General features: G+C 34.5%; 1 long non-coding RNA gene across 1 annotated transcript in view; it reads right to left on the reverse strand.

Annotated features, from left to right (window-relative positions):
- Window positions 1–17,835, reverse strand: part of LOC135225039 (uncharacterized) — a 181,890-nt gene extending 164,055 nt beyond the window's left edge. The window contains exon 1 of the long non-coding RNA XR_010316891.1: window positions 17,340–17,835. This is a non-coding gene — a long non-coding RNA (uncharacterized LOC135225039). The remainder of the gene's footprint in view (window positions 1–17,339) is intronic.
- Window positions 17,836–23,975: the final 6,140 nt, after the last annotated feature.

Below are 23,975 nucleotides of genomic sequence, written 5' to 3' on the forward strand. Positions count from 1 at the left end.
GGGTAATAGGCAAATCTAGAAGTATCTGGCAGTCTTTGAGATTACGCCATTTGTTCAAATGTTCATTCTTCTTTAGACTTTAGTGATGAATTACGGTATTTTTTACGACGTAAGAACATACCTTTTAACACCGAAATTATCCAGGAATCACTGCTTTTAGGTCATTAATTGACACTTTAAGGTATTCATTAATGGTCGAGAATAATGACGGACTATAATTGTTGCCTTTATTTTGAAAAATGGTTTGTTAGCAAGTAACAAAATGTTGAGCACTTCCCTGGCATTTGTAATGCGAGCTTTATTTTCTGTGTTACTTAAACATTAGCATCAAATTTTTTTGTGGGATTATTTCTAATATTTTACTTAAAAGTAATAAAATATAAGATAGGTATGAAGTTACAACAGCCTTTGCAAATTTTTGAAATCATATAGTTCTTCTTAAAGGAATACGCAGAATGAAAGTCTTTTGAATATTTGAATAAATACATATGTTGCTAATTGACTTTGACTTGAATCATTCCAATGGCACTGCAAAAAAATATTCCTGCTCTAACTCAGGCACAATTATGAAGGGTAAAACATTAGTTACCTTATTTTTAAAATGTCGACCTAATTAGTTTCTGGAAAGTTTTCCATTACAAGATGCCATTTATCGCTTGTTTAATGTGAATGTTCAAAATCATATATGATTTCCAGCTAAAAAAAAAATTTTAACCTGCTGTTTATACTTTTAGAAGAAATTCTATGCACTTAAACCTTATAAACGTATAATCCTTCCACCTGACAAGGAGTGAATCTGCGCTTATATTTTTTATGCACAAAAAGTTTATATTTTAATTCACAAAGAGATAAATTGCAAATAATTCAGCAATATATATATATATATATATATATATATATATATATATATGTGTATATATATATATATATATATATATATATATATATATATATATTATATAGTATACACACGTGTGTGTATTTGTGCGTTTATCGTGAAGCTTGTAAGAATAAATATTTTTTTAAAAATATGAGAAACAAAATAGCACCTGCCCTAGATCAGAGGTAAAACTGGATTCAATGGAAGGCTAAAATATTAATAAAGATGAAAGCGTCTGAAATACTAAGGTTAACGGGAAGTGAGGAAAGAGACAGGACAAAAATGGATGCCATACTTCTCTGATAGATACAAGAGTCCTTCGTATAACTGAAGAAATTGATCAAAGGACACATACACGAGATATCTCAGTACTCGTAACTCCCTGAGTTTGACCCGGCCAAGTAGGCTTAGCCCAGGGCAAGTCGATGCTGATGTCTGCTAAAAAGATGGTGGCTATGTGGATCTTGAAATTCAAAAATGACGCTTGGAACATCTGCAACAGATAGTGCCGTCAATAAAGGTTCCCAGATAATAGAAATGAACCTTGAAAATTATTAATAACACATTAAATACCAGCGACAAAAGAGGCCTCAGCGTTGGGGAACACGGCTTTATGAACGTTGGAAATCAAAAATGACTCATGGACTATTGCTTAAAAAAAACGGATATTCAGCATGGAGGTACTACATGACTATTTGAAACTTCAATATTATTATTTTCGGGTCTTTAAGATCAACTGTCAAGATTCACACTGCCAGCCCTTACACAAGGCGTTGCTGAAAGGTCCAAATAGAAGTGTGGAGAGGAATTACCTTTCGACTTTGGGAAGAGAGCATATATAGCACAAAAAGCTACGAAAAGAGAAGACCACTCAAGAGAAACGCAAGGATTCCTCTCATAAATCCAGCTAATACATGATTTTTAAAGGTCTCAGATATATATATATATATAATATATATATATAATATAATATATATATATATATATATATATATAATTCCAGCTAATACATGATTTTTTAAATGGTCAGATATATATATATATATATATATATATATATATATATATATACATATATATATATAATATCTATATATATATATACATATCAGATATATATATATAATATATACTATATATATATATCTGACCTTTAAAATCATGTATTAGCTGGATTTATGAGAGGAATCCTTGCGTTTCTCTGGAGTGGTCTTCTCTTTTCGAAGCTTTTTGTGCTACATATGCTCTCTTCCCAAAGTCGAAAGGTAATTCCTCTCCACACTCCTATTTGGGCCTTTCAGCAACGCCTTGTGTAAGGGCTGGCAGTGTGAATTTTGACAGTTGGTCTTAAAGACCCGAAAATAATAATATTGAAGTTTCATATAACCATGTAATACCTCCATGCTGAACATCGGTTTTTTGATAACACTCCATGAGTCATTTTTGAATTTCAACGTTCATAAAATCGTGTTCCTCAACGCTGAGTCCTCTTTTGTCGCTGGTAGTTAATGTGTTATTAATAATTTTCAAGTTTCGTTTCTGTTATCTGGGAGCCTTTGTCGACGGCACTATCGGTTGCAAATGTTCCAAGTGTCATTTTTGAATTTCAAGGTCCATTTAGCCACCATCTTTTTAGCAGACATCAGCATCGATTTGCCCTGGTGTGAATCTTGACAGTAGATCTTAAAGCCCTGAAAATGATAATATTGAAGGTTCATATAGCCATATAGTGCCTCCATGCTGAACATCGGTGTTTTTAATAATACTCCAAGAGTCATTTTTGAATTTCAGCTTTCATAAAGCCGTGTTCCCCCACGCTGAGGTCTCTGTTCTCGCTAGTATTTAATGTGTCATTTACAATTTTCAAGGTTCATTTCTATATATATATATATATATATATATATATATATATATATATATATATATATATATATATATATGTATATATATATATATATATATATATATATATATATATATATATATATATATATATATATCAGCAACGCTATGATGCCACTGCAAGTGAATTTGTTGATCCAGTCACCCCAGAAAAAAACATGGAAATGTAAAGAGAAGTGAGAAAGGTAAACTGAAGCCAAATCCAGTCAGATCTTATGAAAAGGGACAAAAACATTCTGCTTTTTCCGCATACATTTTAGTATCATAGTTTGACTTGATAGTTCCATTAAATGCTTACTTATGTTCATATTAAACAGCTCTACCACCATGAGGTAAAGTTCTTGCTTTTAATGCTGGTTTGTAGCTGATCATTCAGTGACATTTACGCCTTTGGTCGGAGAACTTGAAACTTTCATTGGCATTTCCAACTTTAAATCAGTTTTCATTTACCAATTACTCACCCCTGCTGACTTAAAACTCTTGAAAGATTGGGAAGACCTTTGCCTACTAGTATAAACACTAATAATATACTTTGACATTTACATATCAAGAAAGAGTCGCAGTCTTTTTCCACATTGGTTAGTAAACAGAAAATGTAGGTGTTCAATCAGGGCATCCACAGAAACATGTAGGACGGTTTAGAACAGTCCAGGAGAAACAGATTCAGAACAAGAAACTTTAGCAGGTTCTCTGTTTTTCGAGGTGAACAAATCGTAATAATCTTCATCTCATAATTACCAACCTGATAACCACCGAATTTCAGTTTTTGAATTACCAACCTGTTAGACCCCCGATTTTTAGAGTCGGCAATTTTTATTATTTTTTGTTTCAAAAACTTTAACTTCTCTGTGTTAAAACTGACTGAAATATATTCACCATCAGCAATATCTCAATGATACCTATTGATATTCATCAGAGAGATAGCTCCCACGCTCTGTTCTAAGAGCACTTTTCGAGGGCCGATACTGTGTATCTAATACCTCTGACGTAAGTAGAGAAATAAATCTTACCACACTCAAAAATAGGCATTAAATTAGGGTTTATGAGAATGGCACGATAATTTTTTTTTCCAGTTATAGTCAAATTAAGTTAATTTTTTTCTTGTAATTCTCTACATTATCATCATCCTAATAAAAAAAAGAAGGTAAAAGATGAAACACAACAGGCAAAAGAAAGCATTATCTTAAACCTCGTTCGTATCAAAACGCATTCCGGATATCTTATAGCTTTTGAAATAATATCTGATGAGGGGAAAGGTTTCATGCCAAAGTATACTAATGTTAATGGTTTTATTGGATAAAGAATTTACTGCGATGTAGATGTGATGTAGATACATATGAATCTTTTCTTTATTCTTAGAACCTCGCATAAGTTGAGTAGAATTTAAATTAAAGGTCCACTGCGAAAGCTTCAAATTAATACCAACTATCAGATTCACTTGAAGGGGCATCAAAGGTTAATAAGGTTGTTAAATGTCGGGAAGTCAACCAATATATTTCTGTGTGCATATTTACGTCTATTTTAATTTTTTTTACTGGCATTATTTATGCGTAGGAGGGAATATAATTTACTCTCTCTCTCTCTCTCTCTCTCTCTCTCTCTCTCTCTCTATCCTCTTCTCTTCTTCTCTCTCATTTTACATTCATTAATTTGAGAAAATTGGAAAAATTTAAAAAAAAAAAAAAACACTGGGTTTAATTTCTCTCTCTCTCTCTCTCTCTCTCTCTCTCTCTCTTGAAATTATTTTTGCCATTTGTCATTTATTTGCATTGATAATGGAATGAATTCTCTCTCTCTCTCTCTCTCTCTCTCTCTCTCTCTCTCTCTCTCTCTCTCTCATAATATTATTTTTCACCATTTTTTGTTTTGCATTATGCACGGAACGAATTGTTTCCTCCCCCCCCCCCCTCTCTCTCTCTCTCTCTCTCTCTCTCTCTCTCTCTCTCTCTCTCTCTCTCTCTCTCTCGTGTAAAAAGAAATAATCGAAACTGACTGATCAAGGAAAAAGTAAAATTTTCACTGTTGAAAGTTAAAGTGAGATATGGAGTTGCGTTCAGTATATCAAAGGAAAAATGCGAACAGAGTATCTATCAAAGCATTGTGGCGCATCATAAAAGGAATCTGATACGATGTGTGTACTTCCAAGTATGGTGTGTAGTACACTCACATTTGCTCGTATGGAAAGTGATGTGTTTTGTTATGCTTCTTTCAATATCTTGCAGACGCTTATTTCCCTTGTGCATAAATACATGTGTTTTTGTGTTTGTCTTACATATTTTTCAGAATATATATATAAATGTATGTATATGTGTATATATTAAATATATATAATTATTTTTTTTTTTTTTTTTTTTTTTATAACCCCCCCCATATATATATATATATATGTGTGTGTGGTGTGTGTGTGTGTACATATATTATTATATATATATATATAATATATATATATATATATATATATATATATATATATATATATATATAGTGTGTGTGCGTGCGTGTGTGCTATCTTCGTTTTCATTTGCTCTTACAGGCAAAGAACTCCTGTTTTAGTCAGGATTCAAATATACGTTGGAAGGCTCAGTGTTGAGTGTTTTTCTTCTGATGGCGGTTTTTATATCATTCGTTGAATAGGTGACTTATAATCGCGCGAAGTTCATATTGTGATATATTCATTTGTAACAAGTGAAACTTTACATCAGAGGGAAATTACTATTATTGTTTCTATGTTCTAAGCGATAACCACTTAATTACTGTACTTTAGAGGTATCAGTGTGAAAAATCATGTTTTGCGATGCATTTTGGCATATTGTTATTTATCTTTTGTTTTTTGTTTGTATCAAATACAAATGATTAACTTGATCAATTTTATACTTGACTATTCTGCCATGCGGCAAATGTTACAGCATATTCCCAATAAGAATTTAGTTTCTCTAAATATACTGAAGCAATAAAAATTATTTGAGTCCCGATCTACGACGTTAAGATATAAGTGGCAAAATCCTAATAGATACAGTGACTGTTTTGGTTGACGTTGTTGTTACTTAGATTAAGATAAAGACTAAAGTAATTAGGTATGAAAAACCTCCCCAGTGAAAAAGATCTGTAGCAGTTGTGATTCGTCAGAAAAATAGGGTATGATGAGCTCTTCCCTATTCTCGTTCAATCACTTTTGATAATTGTGTATTTCTGAAAAGCCATTATAGATTAATATAGAATTTGTTTTCTTCGAAAGTTGATTTATTGTTGTGAATTGAACATAATCACAACATTTTGGTGGCTATCTGTCACTGGAAGTATTCTCATCCATCTCACATAACTTCCGCCGTCTTTTGCAAACCGTCATGTCCTTGTTAAGTCATGCAATGCGCCAGTCCCGCCCCCCTACAACAAACCTCCCTCCCACCCCAACAACTCTGGGGCACTCATCTCCAGTCGGTGTAGAGGAGGATGACTGAGTACCATGAAATTCAATTAACTCGTGATAATGAATATTCAAAGGGGGAGTAAAAGTGTCAAAAAAGAAATGGAGATTCTGAAGTCCAGACTTGATTTTAGCAGCTTGCGCTCGTCTTTTTCGTCGAGAAATTATATTTGATATTTCGAAATGATGCAAATTAAAGTAAATTGTCTAAGATATATGATATATGTAATATATATATATAGATATAGATATACTTACATATATATAGATATATCAATGTATATGTATGTATGTGTGTGTTGGCGTACAATGATTCCCATAAGCACCATGGACCTGGAATCGAATGGGGTTTGCTGAGAGCCAATAATATTTTATTTATATTTAAAAACTACGTCTTACGTAAATTTGATTCGGTCCCTAGTATGATCACAGATAAAAGGGAAAATTCCCCCGGTTATTACCTCAGAAAAATTTTTTTACCTTTTGTAGTCCCAATTTATTCAGATAACTTATTACATTGTCACTGATAAAAAAAAATGTGTTTTTTTTTTTTTGTAGTCCCAGTTTATTCAGACAACTTATTACATTGTCAGTTTGAAAAAAAAGTGATTTCGTCCTCTTGTAGTCCCACTTTATTCAGATAACTTATTACATTGTCACTTTGATATAAAAAAAATAAAAAAAAAAGTCCAATAGTTATTTTTTTGACAGCAGAATGTCACTCTATTTCAGCGATCTTCACGGCACCTTTATCTGTTTGTATTGAAGAATTTAGTTAAAAAATTCCCCAAATATAAGATATCAGGGTCATTGAAAGTTCCCCCCTCTCCCCCACCCCACCGCGGGTCTTAGTGAAAAAGACTTTATCCCTGTGTGAAATGAATGTGAGTTTTTGGACATAACAGCTGACAGAGCTGTCTTCTTTGCCTCTTCCTTTACTGAAACGTCATTTTTGCGTCTGTTCCATTAAGTTTGAGAAAGGCCGTGTGATTATGGTAACCTTGTTACTTTCTTTTTTTCTTTTTTTTTGCCATTTTTCAGCGCATCCAAACAAAATGCAATTAAATCGCTTGTACCTCCTACAAGGTCAGATGAGGTTTTTAAAGTCATTTTTCAGTGCATACAAACAGAATACGTTTAAAGCACTTGCACCTCCTACAAGGTCGTATGACGCTTTTTAAGTCATTTTTCAGAGCGTCTAAACAAATTACACTTAAATCGCTTGTAACCTCCTACGAGGTCACATAATGCTTTGCACACCTGTTGCATTTGGAGATGTCAGTCACGTGAAATGTTAAATGAAATGTCTTTGTAAATAATGTGATAAGTTAACGTTCGGCTTCGTGGACACACTGCATATAATTCCATTATGAAGATGGTTATTGCAAGGAAAACACTTCTAGGGTAATTTTCTTATCTCTGTCATGAAACTTTAGTGAACCAAATTTCTTATTTTTGCAACAGATATGTATACAATTTGGCTCATTACCGTTTGTCTGTGACTTTGTAATAAATTATCATACATTTTCTCCTAAAAGCAATGCTCTCTCTCTCTCTCTCTCTCTCTCTCTCTCTCTCTCTCTCTCTCTCTCTCAACTCTCTCTCTCTCTCTCTCTCTCTCTCTCTCTCTACACACAGCACGAATCTCATGGTCATCTGATGTCACAGGCAATTAATACGAAAAAGTAAAGGCTTTATGATGTTTCACTCTACCATCCAGAATCTAGAAATTTATATTTTTTCCATGTTTTAGGACTTGTTTGGTTGTGCTAGTCATCATATTGTTCGCTAATTCTCTCATTAATTTTCCTTTATGTAAATATTGATTTATTTGCTAATTCATGGTATATTTTTGGACTGCTTCGCCTTTGAGCATTGACCTTAAGTGCAATATAATGATGTTGTCCAATATACATTTTCTAGTTGAGAGTTAGTATGAGTATTGGGCCATTTCTATAAAATTCGCTTTTCTTCTTCCTCCTGCCTTTTCCTAATTTCCACCTGCAGGTAATGTTTTTTTTTTTATGTATATGCTGCCTTACCCTACTCCGACAAACGAGCTTCCCCCGCCATCCTTCTTCTACCCCCCCCCCCCAACAACACTCCCAACCCCTAAAAAATTCTGTCGGTTCCCTTAGCGCTTAGGTCTGAGCGGAAATTCCTTCCCCATTCACCGCTTTGCAACCATCAACTCCCAAAAAACTTGGTTACCTAGCAACGGGACCTACAGCTTATTGTGGGATCCGAGCCACATTATATTGAGAAATTAAATTCTAATCACCAGAAAGCATCACCTCCCAAACCAGGGATCATTATTTTTTCCATCATCTTATTTTTTTTATTCATTTAATTTTTTTTTATTTAAGGGAAAAACTTGAACCAGACCGTTGAGTCACCTTTTCGGTTTCTCGCTAGGCTAGCTCGAAGGACTGGAGAGATGTGAATGTAAAATTGTAATGAAACTTCAGTTTAAATGTATAACTTGGTGACCGAGCCCGAAGGTAAAAAAGCTCATCTGTATTCAGGTCTAGTTCGATTAGTGAAAGAATAACTGTTAATTTAAGAGAGGTTTTCTTTTTATCTTCAAAAACCCGTTGCCGATAATCGGGCTGTCTACCATTCATTGCATCATCAGTTTTTTTTTCCTTATGATGTTTCTCTCTTCTTTTATTGATGTACGAATATTCCATGTAATTACTTCAAAAAATATCTTGCACCACTGAAGCACAAATTTAGGTCACCTAACCTTTTTTCACCGTGGCATTTCGATTCTGTAGACAAAACTTTGAAATAATTATAGACTAATTTCAGTTGGGTTTCGTTCACACACTTACCTACACTCACACATAATATAATATATATATATATATATATATATATATATATATATATATATATATAATATATATATATATATATATATATATATTATATATATATATAACAAATATATATATTATTATATATATATATATACATAACACATAAATATGTGGTGTGTGTCTTTGTGTATGTACATATACATACTTATGTATATATATATATTATTATATAATATATATATATATATATATATATATAAATACGTATATAGCACACAGACTTAATGGCATAATCGTACATTGGCTGTATCATACATACAAAAGCTCACATCTGCATGCACTATACATATAAAATGACGCGTTTGATGTATAACATATTGAATAAATAGTGGGGTAAAAAAATGAAATTCACGCTACATGCGACGCATTTCTTCAGTCGAAGCATCAGGAACATTTTAACGTCGATATTTCCAGAAATTTAGCGACGCAACAGAAAAGAAAGCCGTGATTCATTGCGACCTTTGTCAACAGAGGAAAGTTTCAGCGAAATCCTATTAGAATTGAAGTCGGCCATCCAAAATATTTTTTGTAACGGGGAAATAAAAATGAAAATGGCGAAGCTAAAAAATAAAAAGGCCCGTTCAAAAATTACCCAGCTCACCTGAAGTACTTTTATACACGTTGCCGGAAAAGCTAATTTGTGTAAAACCTGGAGCGCTGGTGACATCATGGCTAGTTTTCATTCAAGTCAATGAGTGGTTTTTTTTTTTTTCTGTCCACCAGGTCACTGAAAAATACGTAACGTACGCTAGCCAATTTTTCTTTCCTTCACTTTTAGGGGTAGACAATATAAACGAAAATGTAATTAACGTGGATACGGTATCGATATGCGTATTTTTCTGTATGCATCGTTATGTTTTCTCGTTCGTGTAAATATGCCTGAATCTTTCTCCAGTCTTTTTTTTCTTTCTTCTTTGAGAGAGAGAGAGAGAGAGAGAGAGAGAGAGAGAGAGAGAGAGAGAGAGAGAGAGAGATGCAAAGGTTTTAAGAGGCTGTGACAAGTTTGGATACAAACGTGAGTTAAAGGTCAGATGACTTGATTAAATTATAACACTTGAATGTTTTTTAACTTCGTAGTAATACTTTAACTGACTTTATTTCAATGTAATGTTTGTTAAATTCGTCCAACAACACCTGAAGAAGCATTTGTGATCCTGCCTGCGTGTGTGTGTGTGTGTGTGTGTGTGTGTGCGTGTGCGCGTGCGGGCGTGTATGTGTGTGTGTGTGTGCTTACACTGCAGTTCTAACCAGTGTCTAAAAGAAGCAAATTCCAGCACGCACTCGATCGCCATGGATATCATCCATCTGGAATGACATAATTCGTTTCAAATAAGTCCGCCTCTCACCTTTGGCTTGTTTGGTTTTAAGCATTTGCCGTACACAGATACGCATGCATTTTCGTGTTAGCTTTGACTTGTGAAAATTTCCTTTTCTAAAATAATCAAAAGAGTATAGAAGACTCCTGTTTGCAGATAACATCAGAGCTCTAGAACACCGGTTTAGAAAGACAGTGAACCCATGTCCGTGGCTTTTTACCTAACTTTGCCGAGATTCGCCAAAAAAAGGGGGAAATAGAGGTATTAAGGGTATCTTTCTTCCAGGCGCGTATGCCTTCGAGCGCGCGCGCGTCTTCCCCCCCCCCCCCCCCACCACCTTTTAGTTTTTTTTACAGACTTAGATCTGGTCTTCTATTATTAGATGAGATTACTGTATATGCAAATATGACATTTTTTAATGTTTTGAAGGTCTGTTTGGCAGGGAGAAGTGTAAGATCTACACAAAATAATATTTCATGTGAAGGGAAGAAAATGTCACTTATTTTTTTTATTCTATTTTAGTTTATTTTATTTTTTTACACATTTTGAGCGGGTAAATACCAGAGAACTAAATGTATGCTATTTAAGGAGAACCGTAATTCCAAGGAAACGGCGGACTTGAGTCTTGTTTTCTCTAGCTTATGGTTAATACTGAGTACAACCTTTGATTTCTGAAAAGTGGAGTCGTACAACTAATGACGGCGTGCATATAAACTGATTAGTTGATACATGTAATACCAGCATAAGATGAATGATATGCAAAATCCATTTAGTGCATGCTGGAAACTGCAAAGATTTTTCAGTTACGCTCAGTAAACGTAAACCTGCGCAGAGGATGTACGAGAAAACTCAAGGAACGCAGTTGCGGAAGATAGCTGTCTGGGAAAAAAAGACGGCTTCCGCGAAAAAAATCTTGTTTGTGTCATGTCAGTGTTTTCCGATGGAGAGAGAGAGAGAGAGAGAGAGAGAGAGTGGAACCTAGTGCAAAGCGAATGGAAACTAGACCCACAAGAACCCATTCTTTTTGCATCGCCTCTTCCCAGCACTTTTCGTAAGAGATAGTCAGCAGTGTATCTGCGCCTGACCCTTTATTGCCGCTGTAATATCTTAATGGCGGTTATTACCGGCAGTTTAAGTCATTGCGGGTAATATTCGTCATGTTGTGCGAGGTTATCTGGAGGCGGCCCGTCCTTCCCAGCATTAACGGGGCGACATCTCACGTCATTCGATCGAATTAAGAAAACATAGGTACTCATAACGACGTCTCTCTCTTACCAAAACAAACAAAAGAAACGCGCGTTCCGCGGAGGGCAGGCAGGCAGGCCGGGCGTTTCTCTCTCTCTCTCTCTCTCTCTCTCTCAGCGGAGAAATCGCTCGAAATGATGGTAATTCTTTCTTATACTACAAAGGCGAAGTATTCTAAGATTGCCTCGTATAAGAGGCCCCGCGACCTCCTGCCGAAATCGTTCCCGGTATGACGGCGAATTATGCGAGGCGTTATTGAAAGAAACTGCCATCGCGGACGTTGTAATCCTCCCCCCAAATTGAAAATTTCATCATTTTCAATTCCGCGCCGATGCTCCGTTTTGAAAAAAGTACGCTTCGAAATGTTGCCAGATGAATGCTCTGGCCGAGTTGAGATAGGGGGTTTAAGGCTAACGACCCAGCTATTATTAGACCAGGTAACGACTGCATGAGCGATCGTCTACAAGCCATAATGAGCCCGGAATGTCTATCATCATTTCGCAAAAGTCCCTAAATTCGATGGTGCGATGCCAGAAGGGTCCCCGACCTCTGGCATTCGACGACACTTCACGAACATGATACCCCGATGAACGGATAAGCAAATGACTTGATGAATGTCTAAAGAAGACTCAAAGTGGGTCTTTTTCCGAGTTGATGATAAAGACTTAAACAGGGTTCTTTCTCCCATTGTCTCTGCTAAGAGTAAGCTTTGGCCGCGCAGGGGGAGTGGATGAGAGAGGGATGGTGGGGGAGGGTAGGTGGGTAGGGGTAGGGGTGGGGAGGGAGAAGAATGCCATGTGCGTGCCTCGCCCTAGCTTCGTCTTGACAGTGATGATCCGCTAAACTGCCGGAATTAGCTGTGATTTGATAATAAAGACCAACGTGAAAGGTAAGCGGTTATTAAGACTCATCAGCCAGTGTGATCGACCATAAACTTCGACCTTAACTACAATCGCCTGTTAATGAATCTGATGTTATAGTCCAATTTGTTGTTTTGGATAGTCCAAATGGGCTGACAGGTCACACATGAAGAGGCCCATGGGAATGATCCCTCCCTCCCCTCCTCTCTTCTCTCTCTCTCTCTCGTCTCTCTCGTCTCTCTCTCTCTCTCTCTCTCTCAACACACGGACGTACATTTCAAAACCGGAAATGGGTACCAGGGATAAATACATACTATCACCCAGTAGAATTCGGGATAAACACAGACGAACGTAAGATCAAAGTGAAAAGGAATTAGCTCAGTATGTCATTTTCAGCTTCAAAATTACACTTAACATAGGTTTTCGTAATGGGACTGTTTCATATGATGTGTTAGAATTAGACTTCATTCACTTTTCGTAGTGATCAAGATGCGCCCTCTGAAGGACCAAAAATGATTAAGGGGAGAGTGATTGTAAGATAATACGTAGTTTGGTACATGCCAGATAACTTGTATCTCTCGAATTAGATTTTTAGTGTTGCTGATATCAGCAGTTATTTATATGAATATGTAGTGCATGCTCGTAATAACATATATATATATATATAAATATATATATAGTATAATATATATATATAGATATATATGATATATATATATAGAATATTATAGATATATATATATATAATATATTATATATCATTGGAAACTGATCACTTGCACAAATGTTCCTGTGCCAATCATGCAAGTAATTCCATGTATTAAGTATATAATATATATCATAATATATAATATATAAATAGTATATATATAATATAAATCAAACTGATTACTGCACAAATGTCTGTGCATTCATGCAAGTAATTCCATGATATTTAAACAGGATGGCATCTAACAGAGATTCTAAGGGATATCTTGAATAAAATCTCCATTAGATACCATCATATTTTAATGAGGTCATATATATATATATATATATATATTATATATATATATATATATATATATATATTTGTGTGTGTTTTGTGGATGGGTGGCGTATGAATGTATGTGTGTATGTGTGTCAATATATATATTTTCACATATATACTATATACATATATATATATATATATATATATATATATATATATGGGTGTATATATGTAACATTAGAATAGTTAATATAATCGATATTTACAATCCAACAAGACGGTCTTAATGTTACGGCGTTCTCAAGTATGTCTCCAAAACTGAGAAACCTGAATCCGAATGATCATATATATTTGTTTATTTATTTAATTCCTTTATTTTTTTACAGTATACACAATATTTAATTTCAAAAAATAGCATATAATGTACGAACATATTAGAATAACATGTTTGAATATATTGTGTGGTTGTGTGTGGGAGTGTGTGGGAGTGACTGAGTTTGGGTGTGCGCGTGATATGTCACTCTTACGTCAAAATAATGCTTCCCTCTTAGATCGACGAATTCTTGATTCCTCAAGAGTATTCGTGGCAACATAATGATCATACCGTTTTCTCTTTACAAGTGCTTAGGCGTTCATATGCCCAGTATATTTATGTCTTCTTAAGTGATTATATACTATATATATATATATATATATATATATATATATATATATATATATATATATATACTTGTATTATAATCTAGCAGATTTGCAAATGATCATGATTAAAGTAGTTAAGTAGAATATAATTATATATATATATATGTATATATATATTTGATATAGATATAGATATATCACAATATGTATATGTGTGTAATACACACAGTTATATATAATATATAACTATATATATATATATATATATATATATATATATATATATATATATGTGTGTGTGTGTGTGTGTGTGTGTGTGTGTGTATATATAGATATTAGAATAATCAGTATATGTGTATGTGTGTCAATACAGACAGTTTTATGTATATATATATATATATATATATATATATATATTATAATTATATATATATATTATATATATATGCAATGACCTTTTCACCTGAGGTATTTTAGAATGAGGTGCTGGCCTGTGCCCTTAACGTTTCTAGAGGTAAACATGACCATTTAAAATGCATTACCTATTTATTTGGTCTATGTACTTTGTGTGATGTACTTTGTGTGCCAGATAAGCATTTGAATTTGCACCATTCGTACATCAAAAGGTAATGCACATAACAGTGAAAATGAATGTTATAACACTTTATTTTAAATACATAATATGTATATATATATATATATATATATATATATATATATATATATATATATATATATATGTATATATATATAAGTATATATATATATATATATATATATATATATATATATATATATATACACGTTTGTGTGTGTTTAAATATGTATATATACGTATATAAAAATGTGAATGAGGGAACATATAAACATGATCTGTTTTCCTTAAAATCTCATGATGAAATTTTAACAAAGCAGATGAATTCAGAGTGATAAGTGAACAAAAATAAAAAGGGGAATTTTTGAAGTCTTTTTATGTTTTACATTCTCGCTCAATAAACATTGTGGGTAAAAGAAAACTGGAATTCCTTAAATACAAGATCAAATCCTTTGCAGTGATTTAAACTTTCATTTCTTCATGAAAATCAATGGTTGCTACAATGTGAAACATTATCTTTTAGTAACGTTGAACTTCCTATAAAGATATGCTTAAATGTATATCTTTATATGTTTAAAGATTTCTATGAAATATCCAGCTTTAAAAATTTAACATTCAAGATAAATCATCTGAATGTGTAAGTATAGATTGAGCTTTGATTTATCTGCTATTATGACAGCTCACAGTTTTTGTCTTATAAATAAGCTCCTTGTAAAGCAAGACTCAAAAGGAAGATGAACCGTCTTGAGGTTGTAGGCCTTCATATATGCCTATAAAAAGTGTAAGATGCTTCATGTCCATTTTAAGTTCTTCCTGTAGAGTGTTTTACCAGAAGCTTATTTATGAGAATTTTGGAGTAGATCAGTATAAGCAAACCAATGCTCAGTTTATATTTTTCCTTTCAGATGATCTCTTATAAATGTTCTGTTCCAAAAGCTGGTTTTTTCTTTGAATTCATTCTTTTTGTGTAAAGTCTTTCTTGTCCCTAATAAACCTTCAAGTATTTTGGAATGATGACTGGAAAAAATAAAACAATTGATGAATATTCAATTCAAAAGGACCAATTTCATCAGCTGAGAAATAGTGCATAGGATCACCTCTTCGATTGTTCTTAAATATATTGTTAATTATCTTCAATTATATTAGAGACGATTGGCAATATCTTTATTCTGTATATTTTGACTGGTGTATACATATAAAGGAACGAGCCATTAATATTTTACTATCTTACTGTTTGTTATTTTATGTTATTAGATTAGCGGTCCCCCTCCCCCACCACCTTACTCTCTCTCTCTCTCTCTCTCTCTCTCTCTCTCTCTCTCTCTCTCTCTCTCTCTCTCTCAAATAAACGGAAATAGTGCAACACTCTTCATTTCCTTGTAAATAGATGACTTCGCAGACACTATTGACATACGTATGTATATTCATATATTTGTTTGTGTCTGTGGGTGTGTACTGATGTAGTACATATGCATCTGTATTTGTAGATATATTTTATGTGCATGCCAAATATATATACAGTACAACAAATATATGGCGTTTATATATACACACATATATATATATATATATATATATATATATATATATATATATCGATGGATAGATAGGTAGATAGATAGCTGTATTTATACATAATATGTATCGATTCGATATATATGTGTATGTGTATCGCGTACATATAGAATCATATAGAATGCCGATGCCTCATTAACTTAGACATATACACGCATGCGCATATAATATATATATATATATATATATATATATATATATATATATATATATATATATATATGGAAAGAAAGAGAAAACAGAAATTTATTGTACAACCACATACATACTGTCATCTAGGAATATACTTATTGTTATATTTGATTACCTATGAACAAACTTATCTCGGTATTCAACAACACACACTTGCAGCGTTTCAATTATTCCCTCTGTTGACAAACACACGCTTGCTCGCACACGCTCACAGACACACATACGCTCCCTTTATCATTATGTGTCTCTGTGTGTTTGGGTATTTGTATATTTTTGATGAGTGTTACGAATATTCGTTACATTAATATTCATCATTTTGTTCATTGTTTCATCAATATTTTATATATTATATATCCAAATTCACTGAAATTAGTAGCCTTTCCAGATGTAACTACTGATTTACTGAGACTCATTAAAGAAACCATTTACCTCACGCAAGTTTTCCCGCGCGCGTTTTCTGCGAATCTGTTTCGAGCGAATTTTGGGGACCTCAGGAAAGAAGACACGGACGGCCGAGGCTCCGGCGTTTTCCTCTGGGGACAAAAACACTTATCAAAACAACAACGAAGATGGTCGAGTCAGATAACGAGGAGCAAACAAACAAACAATCTGCATTCGACTTCAGGTCATTCCAGCATCGCAATCGCCGCTGCGACCGCTCCTGAAAACCCGGCGCGTTTTTTTCCCCCCAATCGCTAGCGTTGACCATGCCATCTTGCGTCCCCGCACAAACTACCACCTGTCAGACGCAGAAAGGATACACCTTCTAACTCCAACGCACCGCCGTTGGCGTGCAAGCACGGATCGTCCGTCCTTCGTAGGGCGGAATAGAAACGTCGTCGTCATGACTCACCTCCCAAGCAGACGAAGTCAGCGCTCGTCGTTGTGGAAAACAGACAACTGCCTTTGCAATGATGAAGGTGGAGGTGGAGTAGGAGAGGGAGGGCAGGTGGGACGCGGGGAGGAGGAGGTGGTGGGACAAAGGGGTATATGTGGCCCAGAGGCTTCGTGCCCTCCATCCCCAAGCCCTCTCCCCCTTCCCCTCGGCCGGCTCCTTAGAACCCGACCTGCGAAACCGATCTCGACGTATTTCTTATATCATCGGACTGTAAGAACCTAATTAATACACGGCGACCTAATTGTATCGTCCACTCCGCTTACGGGCGAGGCCTCTGCTCTTGCCGTCGTCAGTGCGTTCGAAACGGAAGCGAACTGAACTTGCAATTTAGGAATCGGATGATGACTGACCGTAGTACAAATAGGCCCATTGCTGACCACTTTCATCGCTCAAGGAGCTTATTTTACCAGAGAGCGGTGCCCTACGACGGAGGCAAATCAACCGCACACCATTTCCAGATTATGCGACGGCGGACTATGTAAGGAGACGAAAAGTTCCTTCGAATTTTCTTTGGCTTCTCGCTCATTCGCTGATCAGCATTGCATGGATCAAGTTTAACCCCGCCAGCCATGTGCAGATCCGCGTCCCGACGGCGGCCTTGGCTTCGGCCTCGCGTTTTCCAAGGAAATCGCCGGTGACGGACTTTGTTCCCATTGTTTTCTGTAGCTTTTTACGATTGTTTCGGGATTCACCGACAGAGAGGCTTTGCAACGTTGACGGCAACAGACGCGGCTTCTTCATTTCATCTCGACGTAGGCGGCGCCGTCTCGGCATTTCGGAGCGGTCGGGGCTCACGAAATCTTAAAAAGGCGCGCGTCTTTTAGACCGCCGACTGGTCAGTTGGGTCACTTAAGATACCGACAGAGAGACCGAGTATAGACCTGGACAACGGTAGCAGACGGGTAAGGAGGGGGAGGAGGTAGGGGGAGATGGGAAAGAAAAGGGGAAGGGGTTGGGGTATAATGGGGAAAGGGGAATCGATAGAGGGGGCATAATGGGGTGAAATGAAGTTGGGGGTGGGTGGGTGGGGGAGAGTTGAATCATCGAAGAGAATAAACGGGGACAATTGAAGTTTAAGGATGCTGAAGTTTGATCACTTTTGAGAGTGATGGGAGAAATATGATTTCGGAAATGTAATTCATTTTCATATTTAGGGAATTTTTTAAAAATTAGTTATTCGAAGGACGACTAGAAATTCCATTTCAAAACAAAAGTTAATTAAGATTCAGTGAAAGAAGGAAGGTATTTGAGAAAATGATCGTTCACTTCATCATGACAATTATTATTCAGAAATACTTACATAAACAAACACAAGGATAAACAAGTACTCCCAGTGTTTACAGGAAATGCTATATTATACCTTTTTAATAGTCCTGCGATTTCATTTATTATGATACAACCGTACATAAATAATACATACTTGTCGTGTGTATATATGTTTATATATATGTATATATATATATATATATATATATATATATATATATATATATGTGTGTGTGTGTGTGTGTGTTGTGTGTGTGTGTGTGTGTGTGTGTGTGTGCGCGTGTGCATAAACACAAGCGCAAACAAGTATTCAGAGTACTTATAGGAAATGTTTATATAATTCTTTTTAAGTCCAGTGATTTAATTTTTACTCTATAGTACACAAATACACGTAAATCATGCAAACCTGTCCCGTATGTATAGATGTATATATGTGTGCGTATTAAAATTTATATATATATATGTGTGTGTGTGTGTGTGTAATGTCCAAGCTTTCAAATACTCATTAAAACAGAGCTGCATGAGGAAACAAAAGGAATTACTTTGTACCAAGCGCCTTATATATCCAATAAATACCTTTGGGGTACAAAGTAATTTGAGAACCGCTGCACACTTCACTCAACTAGAAATTTTATTTCACGTGACACACACAGAGCACAAACTCAGCTCTATAATTTTGACGTAATAAAGGAAACGAGGCATTCTGAGGAATTACTCTACTTCGTAGGGTATTAACAGCCAATTCTGAGGGAGAGTGAAATATTTACAGACATTCTGAGGTAAAGATTCGTAGACCTGTCATATTTTCGGAAGATGAAATGCCTATGGAAGTATTCTAGTCGTCATTTCAACATTGCAGGTCTGGCTGAATCCCAGACCTACCTTTCTCTATTTCTTTTCAATATTGATACAATGACATTATGAAATGTACATGCTTATGAGCCCATTTTTTCTTTTAATAGATTTTGAAGAGCATGGAGACTCCGAAGAGGTAACACGCTTTTAGCTGGAAAGAATTTTATTTCCGAGATTTTCTTGAGTTAGTCTAAGATTATCCGGAACACAATGGCAAACAATGCAGACTGAACATACTTGGTACAGACAGTATTTCATGTTACTTAACGATTAAGGAACACCAGAAGTACCTATATGTCTCTGGTATGAAATTAATTATTAGAACTTGAGAATATATATATATATATATATATATATATATATATATATATATATATATATATAATATATATATATAGATATGAATAACTTGATCACGAAGTATATAAAACGTGATGCTATGTATAAATAAAGGTTTTTTTTGCAAAAAAACCTTGATATATATATATATATATATATATATATATATATACATATATATATATATATATATATATATATAATATATATATATATATATATATATAAAAGACTTATTACAAGATATTCTAACGATAACATCATGGCGTGAGTAAAGTTATGTAAAAAAATTTTAAAAACTGAACCTTCATGTTGTAGCAGCAGAGATAATTTTACCAATCATCAAGAATTCAAGATGAAATTCTATTATATCATCCTGGTCTTTTTAATTCATATATTTTTCTCAGTATCCACAATTAATTCATAGTCGGAATTAGTATGAAATCTGTTTAGTAATGTTAAAGGATAATTTCCTTGGTAATAGCATTTACTTATGTAAACATTCATTTCATTTTTCTTATTCTAATATATATATATATATATAATATATATATATATATATATACTATATCAATTATATATATATCATTATTTTAGTCAGATCGTTTAGTGTTAAAGAATTATTTTAAAAACTGTAAAACATATAAATCTAGAACTAGTTGGAGTTGAGATGTTACTATACTATAAAATTCAGTTTTCAAAACTGCAAAAAAAAAAAAAAAAAAAAATACTACTCACTAATATTCGTTCTTTTCACAAAAAGAGAAAAATTTTGTATTTCGCTGCGAGTGAAATGTCAGCCCCTATCAAGGGAGCGTATTCCATTGTAAGTCTATCAGCGGCCCACCGAAAATACAAGCAACAATAAATGAAATTATTGGTTTGACAGCGGTCTCTGAGTCTTGGGTTATTGTACACGCATGCACGTAATGGGACGTGTATTCGTATGTGGAGTGTAGACCTCAGTGCGTAATTTGCGGCCACTAATTGTATTTTTGTTTGTTCTAAATATAACCTTTCACCGGGCGAGCTATGTAATTCACCCGTTATTTTAATGTTCTACTCGCCACCATTATAATAGATGATTAGAATCATTATCATCATCATCTCTCTTATTTTGCTTTTCGCCAGTGACCGTTTTTGACAAAGGTCATCAAAGGTCATCGGTAACCTATTCATATTTTCGATATTGGCCGATGGAAAAGGTCAGATAGATATTGATTAGTGGTTTTCTTAAAGGAATTTGATAAGACCCTCATCCCACCTACAAAAACTGATAATAAAAAAAGAAATAAAAGGGTTGCATTGGCGGAGGGGGGTTGGGGGAGAGCCTCCCCTCCTCTCCCTACCTTCATCTGTTCATGGAGAACGTTGGCATCCTTGTGACGTCTTTGAACGGAGTTGCTTTCATGGGAGACTTTGAACAGACATTGAATGATTTATTCATGACAAAAGATGCAGAGATGTTCGATTTTCCTTCCTTAGTAACCTCTGATTATGTAGACTTAGTTGCCATTCAGAGATTAATGAATATCTCAAGATAACTTATTCAGTATATTTCGGTTTTGTTTCAATTTCATAGGTGTATGCGCATTTGATAATTGTAATTTTGCCAGCGCTGCTTTCCCTAAAGCCTTGTGAACGACAATTTACTCCAGTTTGTCCAATTGGATTTATTAGTTCCTCCAAGGTTAAGGTTAATTTTAGTACCTGTCCTAGGAAGTGGATTTATTATTATTAATCTTAATCATGGAGCATTACTTTATGGTTAACCTGAAAGGAGAATGAGTAATTAGGTTTCAAAATGTTATTCTTTTGGTGGTTACTGTTGCATTCTTTTTTTTTTCAAAGCGTAGATTAAGGTGTCAAGTATCAGCTTTGAGTGACATCCACATAGGAAAGGTTCACGATGTTTTATAAGTTTAAACTAAGCAAAAAACAATAGCTTACTTGTTGCAGCGACTAGTAGAAGGCTTATCATTAACATATAAAAGCCTTATCATGGCCTGGCAATGAATCAGTGTACAGGCGAGAACCACATTTTAAGAATTATTGTCGTACTGTTTCTCAAAGAATATGCTTATAGTGGTAACCATACACAAGCTGGAAGGGTCAACTTTTAGATGGTAACCACCTAAACAGGGCTTATCCTTGGACGGTTTTCCAAAGCTTAGACTAAACTGAAATGATCAACTTACTGGAAGCAGCAAGCATGAATGTTGATGATCATTGTATGTTTTATTTTTCAATTCAGCAACGTGCTTAAAGAATGCTAATTAATGCATGCTGTTTCAAAGCTTAAAATGAGCTGAAAGTCGCAGCTCAGATATGGCCAACACCCATACAAGGTTTGCACTTGTCTAGATTTGTAAAACTTAGAGTTAAAAGTAACAAATCATAGGTAACATCCACCTATAAAGGCTTATCGTTGTATGGATGTGTAATGCATAAACCGAGGTAAAATTATTAGGGCACTTTCATAATGTTTAGATTCATCACGGGATTGTCAAATAAGCGGCTATCCTTATTTAGGACATAACATCAGTTAAAAGCTACGTTATATCTTGCATTTTTGCAGGGGACACTGTCCAAACAGCTGATTTTATAATTATTACTGTTATATAGAACTTATAGATAGCCGGAATCTATAGAATGCTTAGTACTACATGGTTGTATTTTCATAGATTGTACCCACATGTGCAATTCCTTAACCTTAAATGCTTTTAAATTTTAGACTGAGCAGATAAACTTCATTTATGTTATAGGTTTCAGCGCTTAGACTGAGATCAAGAAAAAAGTTTGTCTGCAACAAACACATCCAGCCACTGTCTCAGTCAGATTAGCACCTAATAGACTAAGCATAAAATTACACCATACTGACATAAGTCACATATGAAGGCTTATCATTGAAACATGTTTAAATCCAAGGCTGAGCTGGAAGCAACTTCTTACTGTTAGAAATTATGAACCATCTATTCGAAGGCAATTGTCATAAATGATAATCAGGGAAGTCAGTTTCTATATGGCAGTAATAATTATAAAATCAGCTGTTTGGACAGTGTCCCCTGCAAAATGCAAGTTATGACGTAGGTCATTATAAATGGATTCTATCAGCTATTAACTGATTTTGTTGGTTAAATAAGGATAGCCGCTTATTTAGCAATCTCATGATGAATCTAAACTGTATGAAAGTGTCCTCACATAAGAATTACTTTAATTAAGTTGTCATGTTGCAAATTTACCCGTGTAAAGGTGGCATTGATTAAGGATTACCACTATGATACATAAATTCCTTCGTGATATTATGTTACATGAAATACCAGTAAATGAATATATCTCGCCAGAAGTACCCGTGTAAGAGTATCATTTCATGAGAAAATCTTATGAGAGAGTTGTTATACAAGAATTACATAATAGATACACCCGTACAAAAGTGTCATCTTAAAACATGTAATAGAAAAGTGTCAAACAATACCCATATAAAAGTGTCATTTTATAAGTGCCCGTACAAAAGGGTCATCTCATAGGAAATATATGCGTAATTTATCATTTTATAAGAATTATTCGTAGGCAAATGACATCTCATATGACGTACCAGTAAAAGAATTTCATGCTGCCAGAAAGTATCCATTGTCACAGTGATAAGTAATAGTTGCATCTGGAAGGATGCAGATATTTATAGGTCTCCTTATCACGATTTATAAACGGCAGTCATCCCTATTTGTCAGAAGCTTTAGAAATCAATCGTTGTAAAAATCAAATCAAAAGTGACCGCCATTGAATGTGTCAAAATGCAGGCAGTCAGTTACTATCCAAATAATATTAGTCCAATAATACGTGTCAATCACAGGAAAATTAGTGAAGTAAGAAGCCATTGTAAGTTTCAGATAAATACAAAATAGAATCATTGTAAAACCTAGGAATCATAAAAGACAAGATTCGTAAACACCTCCAGTTTTACAATGCAATCAATGAAGTCTCGAAATATAGAAAGTTTATAATATAAAAGTACCCGCATATAGAGAATGACAAAAATACAACCGCCACGGAATATACGGAAACTTTTAATTTTACAATTCGCAAAGGCCATTTTTTAAATAGTGTCAGTAGTTATCTCCGATGCTGTTCTTT

This window comes from Macrobrachium nipponense, chromosome 12, assembly GCF_015104395.2.
Source record: "Macrobrachium nipponense isolate FS-2020 chromosome 12, ASM1510439v2, whole genome shotgun sequence".
NCBI classification, from domain to species: domain Eukaryota; kingdom Metazoa; phylum Arthropoda; class Malacostraca; order Decapoda; family Palaemonidae; genus Macrobrachium; species Macrobrachium nipponense.